A 12,836-nucleotide genomic window follows, 5' to 3' on the forward strand; every position below is an offset into this window, starting at 1 on the left:
CACATTTTTCTTCTTGAAGATATATATATAACAAAGAGGGGAAAAGGGGAGTTCGGTCTACCAGCTCCATAAAATCTTGCTTATCTAGGCCCCGGACTTTGTCACTCTTTCCCAAATGAGTTCCTGGTCTGGGTTCTGGGATCTTCTCTAGTGTGAAATGTAATGTATTAATTTATGACCAAATAAAAAACAAGACTACAAATCATTGGCAAAGGATTTTTTGAGCCCAGTGCAGTTGGCTTTAGTGGGGCCTGCATGATTTGTAAAATTAATGTTGTAAGCAACACTGACTGCACCAAAATGGATCTGGTCACAATCATGGATATGTATAAACATGACATGGTCCACAATAAAATTAATTATAAATAGTTTAGGAAACCATCCAACAGCATCCAACAGCATCTATCATTGCAGCATATATAGTACACGGTGGTGGCATTACCCTGTTAACGTGTACATACCCTTATAGTGGTTTTTGAAACATTGATATCCATTTCAATTTAAGACCAAGGTACATTACTCCAGAGTATGCACAGGCTCCAATTAAATTTAAAGCTGAACACCAGGAAAGCAGCTAAACACAGACACATTTTGTATATATGACCTGATTTACCTGCCAAGGGATTTGTATTTCTGTACATCCGGTCCTACTATTTACCGAGCGCTACCACAGAGCACAACCCTGTCTGGTAGGGGAGGGGAACCTGATCTTTCTCGTCTGTGGCCACACTTTCACTTAGGCCTCGTTCACAAGAGAGTACTTAAAAGGGAGCTCCAAGCTGTTTCAGAAAAAATTAAAAGTCATCAGATGCAAATACTGTAGCTGCTGACTTCTTAGGACACTTACCTGTCCAGGGGTCCTGCAATGTCGGAACCCCAGCCAATTTTTCACAAATCCAGCGGTATCTTCACCCAAGCTGATTTTTCAATTGACTCTCAGGTTCTGTGGCCACCATCTTGGCTAAGGGAAACCGGCAGTGAAGCTGTGTGGCTTCACACCCTGGTTCCCTACTGCACATGCATTAAATGCGCTGCGCTTTGTAAATGTAAGGGTAAGGAGGAGGAGGGCCGAACTTCCAACTGAGTTTGGCTTAAAGAAGTTAGCTAGAAGTGGGAGCGGTTACCTGGCAAAACCAGGTACCCGCTCCCCCCGAAAGGTGCCAAATGTGGCAGTGGAGGGGGGAAGGAGGCAAGCAAGCGGAACTTTCCCTTTTGGGTAGAGCTCTGCTTTGGGCACCAGGATGCGGCTTCTCTTCTCACTATCAATTCAGCGGGTGGGAAGGGGAACTGAACTGTAATGCCTGGTACACATGGGCGTACTTAGACATATTTATGTATGCCTTTTTAGGGCTTGTTCATAATAGCAGCAAGTACTGGCGATGAAGAGGCGATATGTTGCCTCCTAACTGCCTGTTTCAACCCCCTAAATGCATCATCACCATGTGGGCGGGGGCAGCGCAGCCCCAATCACCAGGGGGATATATTCCTAACCACTGCAATTGCATGTGTACATCCCTGGCTGTTGTCACTGCAGCTGGGGGTGGAAAAAACACCACTCAACCACGTGGTTTTACTGTCCCCCAATCTCACGTGTGAACAAACCCTTGGTTCTAATCTGTGCGACTGTGTGTAGGGCATCCCATTAATTTCAATGGGCTTCTCTATCTGTAGAAACACAGAAAAAGTCCCCAACCTTTTTTTTTTTAAATTGCGCCCCCCCGAAAATGCACTACGTTTGAAGGTGCATGGTGGTACCATTAACAAATAATGACACCCCTGTGTGTCTGCTAAAAGGCAGCACGTTTGTCTGCGTGTCTGAAACATGCACAATTTTGCGCGTGTTCCCCGACACACACAGTAATTTGAACCAAGCCCTAGACTGGGGTGCATCAAGAAAATACATTCAAGGGCGCTGTGACTGGAATAAGATTGAACCCCCCCCCCCCCCCCCACTGCAGGAGACTGTTAGAGGCTAATACCAAATCAAATTCATTAACTTAGACTGCTTGCAAAAAATTGATTTTAATTACGTATTATTAATTACAGACCTGAATTCATTTATTCATTTTATATCTGCATGCAGTTCAGCTGTAAGAATTAAGAGCTCTTGTATAGGACGATGGTCATCCCATTTAGGTGTAAATTACCGTTTTTGACATTTTTGAGGTGCACCCTAAAACATTTCTTCAACAGTCACCATTAATAGAAATTAGAGGAAATGAATGTGTCGTCGTGGTCCAAATCAAACAATCAGATGCATGACCAAGGGATAACAGAGGTAGTGCTAAATGTGCCCCTGTAGACCTCTACAGCCCAGAGAACCCCACCTCCCACTTAACACTAAAATGATACGACTGACACAGTTTTTCAGAGTGAAAAAGGCCTGTAGCGGCCATTTATTAATATTAAACAACATTCCTTAGAACAGAAATATAGAACAATAACAATAAAGACCTCAGGTTGCCGATCCTTGGAGGCACTACCAAACCAACAAAAAAATTGTATCTGCAGAACCACTTGAAGGCCCTCAGCCACAGAACACCGACTTGAGGACAATATCACTTTTCCCGCTGGCACCTTTTTTTCCACCAATTCCCATTAAACCACCATTAACTGGGATTAACCATAGGACACCATACGGTAGACAGGTCCCTTCAAGGACCCTAACTGCCAAAAGTACTAAAACCACACACAAGTCCCAACATCCACAGGGCGGGAGGGTGGGAAAATTCCAACATGGCCCATTTGCCTCGAAGTGCCCCTCAGACTCCACAGACCCACCTCCACACCATCATTGCCCCTCCCTAGCATTACCTCCTCCAATAAATGCCTCAGTCCCTTACTCTAAATACTGCCCTTTCTACCATTAACCCATTGACTGCTGTACCGCCCTGTTAGCCCAGTCATGGCTGCCCTTCCCTTATTTTTATTTGCTTCAGGCCTCTATCTTTTTGTTCCCAAAATGGCATACATTACATTTTTTAATGACTTTCTATTTCTTATCAGCAATGCACTCATTTACCCAAGTAGATTTGTTTTTTTCCATTTTTCTGGGTAACTCATGCTCTGATGTGTTATATTTTTTTGATACACTGGTATGACGGCTGTTAATTTTGCTCATTTGGGGTTGATGCACACTGGGATTTAAAAAGCCAGTTCTTTTGGCAGAAAAAAACCCTCACATAGAACATTTTTGTAGAGGCATTTAGGAGCGTCTAGCAGCGTTTAACATTTTCTTCTGCCAGAAAACAGCTCTCAAAAATTCAAACAAGAAGGGTTTTTTTCTGCCTCTAAATGTTGAGCCTAAAGAATAAGTCCATCCTAATGCTAAAAATCTCTGCATCTACAATCTAAAGCCCTGTACACACGCACAGATTGTTGGCCGACCGATCGGCCGTCTTTTGTCCAGTGTTTGAAATGTGCTCTAGACTTGCACTGGACTTTTGTTGGCCAACAAAAACCAACTTCAGAAGTGATGTCATGTGCTGGTTTACTTTCCGTGTGTTTTTTCTTCTCTGAGCATGCCCAGTCTTGCTCATCTGATTTTTGTCTGCCGAAATCTGTACTGACTGAGGAACAATCGGCCGTTAAGTTGTTGGCCAACAAAAATTTTATAGCATGCACACCAGATTTTTTCGGCCGAAAATTCGCAGTTGGTTGTCGTAAGCATCATACTAAAAAGCCTACAATCGGCCAATCGGACGTTGGCCGACAATTTACGGCCAACAATCTGTGCGTGTGTACAGGGCTTAAGACTAACCTATCTACCACTGTAAAGAAGAAATCGCTATACATACATTTTCTGAAGCCAATCTGGTCCTACACTGAGCTGTCAGCAGTGGCATCGCTGTGCAGGCGGGTGCATGAGAGGCAGTCCACAACGGAAGACCCATAGTAAGTCTATGGGTGACATCACTTCCTATTCATTTCCCAGCCGTTGTTGGCTATGTCCTCTGATAGATTGTGGAGGTCTGTAGATGTAAAGATTTTAGTGTAAAGCCCCGTACACACGTACCGATCGTCGTCATACAAACGTCGGCGGACGAAAGATCTGCCGATTCTACGCTTGTTAGTATGGTGCCTCCGACAGCTGTCTGCGCACATTCTGCGGACAAGAGTCTTTCTTGCAAACATGAAAATGTTTGTATGCCGACACCAGAACGGACGATTGTTCGCCAGTCAGTACAGAATTCTGCCGACAGACCGCAGATTTGCAAGACTGGGCATGCTCAGAAAAGAAAAAACACAGGGAAAGTTAACCATTACATGACATCACTTCTGCAGTCAGCTGAAGTCGGCGGACAACATTCTTGTGCTGTCTTTGCACTTTTCAACAGACATCGACATCCCGGGGAGAAAAGACGAACGTTTGTATGACGACGATCGGTACGTGTGTACGGGGCTTTAGGGTGGACTTCCCCTTTAAAATATGCCTTTAAATGTCCTAATGTGCATAGGATACCATTATCTGCTTCCATAGGCAAAACGCTAAACTCCTTTAAAAGCAGCATTAATTTTTTAAGCCAGTGTGCATGGACCCCAAGGCTGGATTCACATATGCTCAAATTGGATTTGGTTTTCACCACGTCCAATTTGCATGACAGGCTTAATGGAGCCGGCTCACACAGGTCCAGGTCGGCCATGTAGGTGATTGCAAAAGGGTCCTGTGCGTATTTTGGTCCGGTTCAGGTGCAAATTCAGGCAAAAATTCTGACGTAAATTGCACCCGAACCGGTGAACAGAAACGCACCAGACCCCAGGCACGAAACCACGGGCGCACATATGCTAACCCGGCCTTAAAGTCAGTTTCCTGAACAACACTCCAGCATAGCATATATGGTAGATATGCCAAGGAAAACACATGTACACTTGTACAATGTAAAATATTTAACCTGCCGAATGCTTTCTTATTCTGTTCATCTGCATCAGCAGCTGATTAACACACTGCGTTGCCAGAAAGACGATTCTGTCTGATATTTCCCTATTGGGCTTTACAGCTTCTTGTGTCACTGGCTTACTCTTTGCACACTCTTTTATACATAGAGAGCACTGGAGGTAAAAAGGTGGAAAGAGAAGCTGTAAAGCTGGAAAAATAGGGTGTTGCCTGCCTGGCTGCACAGCGTGGTGGACGAGGTGTGGTCATCATAAAACTGGCTAAAACAAAATGACATTTAATTGAACTGTGTATTGCTGTTTGCCTAGAGTCCGGGTTTTAATGAAGTTCTAACAAATAGAAATCTGCTCTAATTAAAAAGCAGGATATTTTTTTTAGGACATGTTAAAATTGCTAACCGTTCAACCATTTTTTAAGCTCGCCTTGCAATGGGGGAGAAGCTAATTCAGCTCAGTACCTGACATCCTGGAAAATGTTGTGGTGATTGCACCCACCCTTGACTGCTGAGGCGCATAGGCCCAGAAACAAAGTTAACATAATGACCCAACACCCCCTTGCCCCCTCCCCATATAAAAAACCACGCTTACCACAATTAAGTTGGAAAGGGCAAGGCCACAGCTTTATTTATTTTCCACTAATAAACCAGAACACGTCTAGACCAGTGCCAGTCACAGTTGTACTGTGAGCACTCTTAGTCATTAACATAACTTCCAAAAAGGGGTAAGGGGGAAGGGGCTGTCCTTACCATCAGTGCTTGACAGACAGCCTACCCCCCAATTTATAAACAATGGCGTAACTCATTACCGGAACTTTAGCGCTGGCAAGGTCAAAACCGCCCTGAAAGCTGTGACAGACCGACCGAACGTCAGGGTGGGGGGGTGGGCAGCTCTTCACCGCGATTCTTCTCAAAAGGACCAGAATTCCTTGGGAAGGTCCTCTTAACTGAGCTCAGGCCCATCCCCATACCCAAGGCTCCGTCCAATCCATTTGATCCATGTATCTTCCTGCTTGGTCCCAACTTCTGGCCATGCCCCCATCAGTCAAGGCTCTCTTTCCCTACAGGGGTCAAGAGGCCTTCATGACTGCTGAGGCGCATAGGCCCAGAAACAAAGTTAACATAATGACCCAACACCCCCTTGCCCCCTCCCCATATAAAAAACCACGCTTACCACAATTAAGTTGGAAAGGGCAAGGCCACAGCTTTATTTAATTTTCCACTAATAAACCAGAACACGTCTAGACCAGTGCCAGTCACAGTTGTACTGTGAGCACTCTTAGTCATTAACATAACTTCCAAAAAGGGGTAAGGGGGAAGGGGCTGTCCTTACCATCAGTGCTTGACAGACAGCCTACCCCCCAATTTATAAACAATGGCGTAACTCATTACCGGAACTTTAGCGCTGGCAAGGTCAAAACCGCCACCAGCACGTCAGGATTTAACTGACGTGCGCCCCACCGAAGCCAGCGCCTGCTCCACACCTTGTCGAAGGCCGAGGTTGAAAATGTCCAGGCCAATATCATTAAGGTGCACCCCATCCGGGCGTAACAAATCACTATTATCACCTTCCAGGTCCCTGTGTCGTACCACAACTCCACCCAGTTGTCGAACAAATTTTGACACCTGGGCATTGATCTTCCGGCGGGAACCTTCCAGGCAAGGGCCCGGAATGTCACGGGCCCAAAGTAGGCGAGGCACAATCTCGGACCAAACGAGAACCAAATTGGTGAAAATTGCGTAACAATGAGCCATATCCTGCTTAACAGCCGAGATGAGGTCAACCGTCCGGGAATGACCAACATCGTTCCCACCCGCATGCAGGATCAGAATAATAGGGCCGGAAACATGTGAACGAAGCTTCAGGCACTCCGGGAGGACTTGGGACCAGCGTAATCCACGCAAACCACGCCAACGGATTCTGGCAACAGCATCGTCAAAGCCCAAGTTCTGTCCAGCGCACCGAACCGCAGACCGACGGGAGGCCCAGTACACAAAGGAATCCCCGATGATCCATATCAAGGAGGGGAGGTAGCCTGAAATCAAAACAAAAGGTGTGGGCGAACATATAAAGAAAAACGGGAAGATTCCCACCTACCCAGGCGCTGCAGTTCTGCATCGGGAAAAAACCCATGCCAGACGCCGCAGTAGCAGCACCAATACGAAAAGAGTGCGTCGAAAAATCCAATGCGGGGAGGCCCAACTTGCTAAGGCAAAGACGAAAAACTCTCAAAAATTGAAACCTGCTGAGAGAGGATGAATCAGCATGGACAAGAAAAGTGGGCGACGAGGGGCGAACCGACCGGAAGTGCAACGATAATGAAACCGGGCAAAAGGGGCCCCGGCAAGAATACAAAACGACCCGTCTGCCTCTACCAAGGCGGTCTGTTTTTGAGGTGCGCAGCAAAACCGTCACGCAATGGTCGGAAAACGACACGTCATCCGAGCGGATACCACCAGTCGAAGTTCTGGACTTCGCAACCAGCTCGCTGATACGAAAGGCGCCGAAGAAGGCCCAAGAAAAAGCCACTCTAAACAAAAGGGTCTCGAAAGGGGAGGAGCACACTGACGGCAACAGGGACAGAATATCAGAAAGAATGGGGAGCGAAACCGGTCGTCGGGAATCAGGAAAGCGAGTAGTGCGTCGCCAGCCTTGCAAAACCCGCCGCACTGGAAAATCCTTTGTGATGTCTTCCCAGCCGAGGAGACGGAACCAAAAAGATAAGGCGGACATGGCAGAAGCGACTGTGGAACCCGAAGAACCCCTGTGGAGTAAATGCACGAGGTAAGAAAATAAAGCAAGGCGTCTATCATAATGTGAGGTAAGGAGAAACTCACCTCGGGAAACGGACACCCATTCATCCCAGATCCGGAGATACGACGACCACGTCCGAGGCGAAAGGGATGCCTGTAGAAGGTCTAGCAAGCGTCGGAAACGAGGTTCCACAAAAAGGGGGGGCAGGGCAGACCCTCCAGGGACGCAGAAGGAGCCAGGGAGCGGAAGCGATCGAGCTGAAAGCGAGAGAGAGCATCAGCAATATCGTTAGCCATCCCAGGAACATGCTTAGCTCTAAACCATACATTAAACTGCAAACATCTTAGAACCAGAAAACGCAGTAAGGAAACGACAGGAGGAGATCTAGCAGACTGGCGGTTGACCACCTGCACCACACTCATATTATCTGACCAAAAAATTACCTGGCGATTACGCAACTTCTCACCCCACAGCTCGATGGCAACGATAATAGGAAAAAGCTCCAGCAAGGTAAGGTTGCGCAATAAATCCAGTTGGGCCCATGAGGCCGGCCAACGCGCAGCAGACCATTTCCCTTGGAAAAAGGCCCCGAAGCCACAGGAGCCTGCTGCATCCGTGTAAAACTCCAGCTGCGAGTTCGGGACCTCCTCCATCAGCCAACAGGAATGACCGTTATACGTCTGGAGAAACGAGAGCCAAACCTCCAAGTCATCCCGCATGGGCCTGGTAATACGAACATGGTGGTGGGGGGCAGACACACCTTTCATGGCCCATGACAAGCGCCTACAAAAGGCCCTCCCCATGGGGAAAACCCGGCAGGCAAAGACAAGATGGCCCAATAGGGACTGCAAGTGCTTCAACCGGATCTTTTTGGCCCCTTTGGCCAAAGAGATCAGGGAGCGCAGCTTATCCAGTTTGTCGCCCGGCAAGCGAAAGACCATGGCCACCGTGTCAATTTCGATGCCCAGGAAAGACAACACCGTCACAGGGCCCTCCGTTTTGTCAGCCGACAGCGGAATAGAAAACTGCTCGCATGTAGACTGAAAAATAGAAAGGAGCCGCTGGCACTGTCCACTGCCGGCCGGACCAACAAAAAGGAAATCGTCCAAATAATGCAACAGGGAATGCAGACCAGCCGACTGGGCGACCACCCATTCGAGGAAGCTACTGAATAACTCAAAGTAGTAACAGGAAATCGCACAGCCCATGGGGAGGCACATATCGAAAAAGTAGCTGTCTCGAAAGTAGCAGCCCAGCAGGTGGAAGCACTCCGGGTGAACAGGAAGAAGGCGGAAGGCGGACTCAACATCCGCTTTGGCCAACAAGGCTGACGGTCCAGCAGACCTCACCAAACAAAGTGCCTTGTCGAAAGAGGCATACTGTACCCTGGATTCCTCTTTATCAATGCCGTCGTTGACCGAGGAGCCCGCAGGATGGGAAAGGTGGTGGATAAGACGGAATTTGCCCGCCTCCTTCTTGGGAACCACACCCAGCGGAGAAACGCGCAGATTGTGAAACGGGGGAAAATCAAACGGGCCCGCCATCCGTCCCAATTCCAGCTCCTTGCGGAGCTTCTCGGCCAGGACAGACTCGAACTGTAAAGCCGATTTCAAGTTCGATGCCATGGTAGGCTCGTCCGAAAATGTAAAGGGAATCCAGAAACCATGGACCAGCCCATCACGCAATATCAAAGCCTCCCTAAGCAGAGGGTAACGGTCTAACCAGGGAAGCATCTCTGACACGTTCACCGGAGTCCTCCGGTTTAGAAACGTCAGGCCTGGCCCCGGGTTTTGCAAGCGGTTGCTTGGTCTTCCTAAAGCACCAGACGGCGGGGTGAGCACCTCCGCAGAACGAGCATTCATGTTTAAAGCGGCACGCGGTGTACCACTTGCAATGGCTTTCATTGAAAAGCCAGCAGACACCTTTCTTTGGGGCAGCCGACGCTCCGTAAGAAGCGCCGGCCGGGGATTGAAAGGACGACGGCCTGTGGGGACACATAAGCAGCAACCACAGGCTCCCATCCTGACAATCAAAACGAAACTCTTTCCGTGCCGCCATCTTTTGGCGAAACTGAGTATCGTAATGGAACCAACACTGGCCCCCATAAACCTTGTAGGCACCCCAAATCAGGTCCAGGTAACAGAACAGGGAAGGACCTAACTCTGGAAAACGTTCGCAAAGCACCCCGGCGTAAGCACAGAAACCCTGCAGCCAGTTCCCAAAAGTGCGGGGAGCTGTTTGGGTTTGTCACCTTGTACCACAACGTCGACCCGCCGAGATTTATCCACTGTTTCCTGGTCAGGAGGAACCAGCGCTAGAAAATCTAAGAATTCGCGACGCCAAATCTTATCCCGCACCTCACCGGGGAGGTGAACACCGGTCGACGAAACCGCCCACAATGGTCCACTCGAAAAAACACCCGGACCAGTAGGTGGGGCGGACACGCCCATGCGAGACAAAACCGATTTGACCGCCGCGAAAATGCGTTCGTCTGGCGGGCCCGATACAGCAGCATCGCTGGACTTACCCCAAACCACCCCACAATCATACTCACTGAGCTGCGGAGGAGGTGCCAGGGCGGGCTGCCCATCACGAGATCCAAATGGCCTGGGTGCCCCATCGGAGGGTGGGGCCGTCAGACGCCCATGACATCCATCATCCATCGGAACCTGACGCTGTAGGGAAAGATCCAGAGGCGAAGGTCCAGCTGGCGGCCCCGGCGGGCCCAGGCGGCGATGAGCTGCAGAGGAGCAGGAGCATTCAGAGTCCGAAGCAGTGGGACCCGGGGCAGGTGCAGCAGGAACCACTGCGCGGGAAGGGTCAGCAGACATGCGGTCATCCCCCGCCCTGCCGGGCGCAGGAGGAGGGTAGACTGGCAGCGCCAGCCCAGCAGGATCATGGGTGGCATGGGACGCTCCCGCCCGGCCGGGCGCAGGGAGATGCGGATGGGCTGTCGCAACAAAGCGACTCGCAGTTGCATGCGACTCCCTTACCTCACCCACCCTGCCGGGTGCAGGGAGAGGTACAGGAGCACTGGTCACTCTGGAACATCCAGATGCATGGTAAGCAGGCGCATCTCCCGCCCTGAAGGGCGCAGGGAGATCAGATGGTATAGACAAATGTGGCAGGAGCACTGTAGAGGGCATAGTATTTAAATCTCCCGCCCTGCAGGGCGCAGGGAGATGTGAGGAGGTGCCATTCCCCGACCAGCCAGCAGGTGGCGCTGTCCGGTCAGCCGAGGAATGCTCCACACAAGCAGAGCAGGTAGAAGAAGCTGGATGCAGCCCGGGGACAGACGATCCCAAGCCAGGCACTTGAGGGGGAGAATGTGCGGCGACCAGAGGGACAGCACCCGCCCAGCAGGGCGCAGGGAGCAGCGCAGAAGAAGGAAGTGGCACAGAGGGAAGCGGAGACAATGGAGGAGGCGGCGCAGACCCGACAGCTGCAGGTACTGGGTCCAGCAGGGGGGGGACCTAGGCCTTCTGGAGCGGGCAGTGCGAGCAGGGACAGCCCCAGACTGAGGAGGGATTCGCCGGGAAGAACCACGCCGGGTGGATGAGCGGGTGGATGTGCGGGAAGCAGTGCCAGCCCCAGCGGAGCCAGTGGCAACGGGATGCAGAGAGGAGCCCCCCTCCCCGCGGCGAGACCGCGGAGGACTGGGGCTCAAACGGGATGGGGGGCGGGAGCGCCTCCGGGCACCAGAGGCCGTACGCCTCCCCTCGGGGGACACAGGTGGAGGGGCAGTGAGAGGGGGAGACAGTGCAGGGGAAAGGAGGGAAGCCAGCCACTCAGCCTGACCCTGATCCACCAGCTCCCGGACCCTGGATAGCAGGAATGCAGTGTCCATGCTGCAGCTCTTCACCGCGATTCTTCTCAAAAGGACCAGAATTCCTTGGGAAGGTCCTCTTAACTGAGCTCAGGCCCATCCCCATACCCAAGGCTCCGTCCAATCCATTTGATCCATGTATCTTCCCGCTTGGTCCCAACTTCTGGCCATGCCCCCATCAGTCAAGGCTCTCTTTCCCTACAGGGGTCAAGAGGCCTTCATTCTATTACACTGCAAAGACCTGCAACTGGATACGATGTTAAAGCACCAAGGGAAGACTTTATATACATACAGCATGTTGTGTGTGTGTATATATATACATATATATATATATATATATATATTTATAATAATATATACACACCCACTCACCCGCCACTTTATTTGGTACACCTGTTCAATTGCTTAGTAGCACAAATTGCCAATCACATGGCAGCAATGCATTTAGGCATCCAGACATGGTGAAGACAACTTGCTGAAGTTTAAACCGAGTATCAGAATAAGGAAGAATGGGGATTAAAGCCCCGTACACACGCTACGAATTTCCGCCGACCGGTCGTCCGTCTTTTGTCCAGAGTGGTGTCCGTTGGTTGCAATGTGCTCTAGACTGCACACGAATTTTCCCGCACGACAGAATTCTACTTCAGAAGTGATGTCATGTGTTGGATTGCTTTGTATGTGTTCTTTCATCTCTGAGCATGCCTAGTCTTGCTCATAAGACTTTTCCCTGTCAAAGTCTGTACTAATGAGACGAAAATTGGATGTGTGTTGACGGAGGACATAAATTTTAATGCCTGCACATCAGGATTTTGTCAGCTGAAAAGTCGGAGTCGGCTGTCGAAAGCACCATACTAACAATCCGAAAATCGGCAGATCGGTCGTCGGACGAAATTTCCTTTCCGAATTTCTTATGTGTACGGGGCTTTAAATGACTTTGAATGTGGAATGGCTGTTGGTGCCAGACAGGCTGGTCTGTGTATTTCAGAAACTACTGATCTACTGGGATTTTCTCGGGTTTATAGACAATGGTCCGAAATAGAGAAAATATTCAGTGAGTGGCAGTTGTGGGGACAAAAATGCATTGTTTATGTCAGAGGAGAATGGGCAGACTGGTTTGAAATGATAGAAAGGCAACAGTAACTCAAATAACCACTCGTTACAACCAAGGTATGCGGAATACCATCTCTGAATTCACAATACATTGAACATAGAAGCAGGTGGGCTACAGCAGCAGAAGACCACATCGGATGCCACTCCTGTCAGCTAAGAATAGGAAACAGACTACAATTCGCACAGGCTCACCAAAATTGGACAATAGAATATTGGAAAAAATGTTGCCTGGTCTGATGATTCTCTATTTCAGCTG

This window comes from Pelophylax lessonae (assembly GCF_965119305.1).
Source record: "Pelophylax lessonae genome assembly, chromosome: 7".
NCBI lineage: Eukaryota > Metazoa > Chordata > Amphibia > Anura > Ranidae > Pelophylax > Pelophylax lessonae.